The 661-nt window shown below is 30.6% G+C and overlaps 1 protein-coding gene across 1 annotated transcript in view; it reads left to right on the forward strand.

The window, feature by feature from the left end:
- The window catches only part of LOC119591999 (mitogen-activated protein kinase kinase kinase 4-like), a gene marked incomplete in the record, with an annotated part of 37,888 nt that overhangs the window by 1,931 nt on the left and 35,296 nt on the right, over positions 1 to 661 (forward strand).

The raw sequence follows: 661 nt of genomic DNA on the forward strand, positions 1-661 counted from the left end.
CGATCTTTGAAGCTATTTTATGATTACCATAAGATGTATGGATTCCAGTAGAGATGGATATAAAGGAGACTAGATTTATATGTATGCATTTTCTTTTGGCAGATCTGAAGTAGGCTAGTGCTAATAAAAATCTGACCCAAAATGTTCATCAAAGAATAGTTATTAGTTTTGATGAGATAGAAGGAAAGTTGAATGCACAATAAATTCAAATTGTTTTGGTAATGTAAAAAGGTAGATTACAAAAAAAGAATAATTCCCAGCCAAATAGAGAACCTGAAATATTTCTGTTTACAGACATATATATTATCATCTACTTTGCCTTGTATTGTAATTTGCTGGCCATCAGAAAAGACACAGATGAATGAGATAAGCCTTATCAGTCTGTGATTACCAGATATGACAGGGCCATGTAGTACATCAGAATTTTATGCATGAATTTATTAGCTTTATTATGATGAAGTTACCATATTATATTTTTTATTATGGTTACAAGTACAAATGACAATTGATAATTAGTTTATTTCCCTTAAAAGTCCAACAGTTTTGAATGGAGTTTGTTGTTAATGAGGTAACAAGAAAGTTCCTCTTAGGAGTAGTGAGTGTAAAATGTATATGTTGTAGGAGTGATAATGAAATGCAAGTTTTGTAACAGAATACTGTG

This window comes from Penaeus monodon, chromosome 29 (genome assembly GCF_015228065.2).
Source record: "Penaeus monodon isolate SGIC_2016 chromosome 29, NSTDA_Pmon_1, whole genome shotgun sequence".
In the NCBI taxonomy this organism is placed as follows: domain Eukaryota; kingdom Metazoa; phylum Arthropoda; class Malacostraca; order Decapoda; family Penaeidae; genus Penaeus; species Penaeus monodon.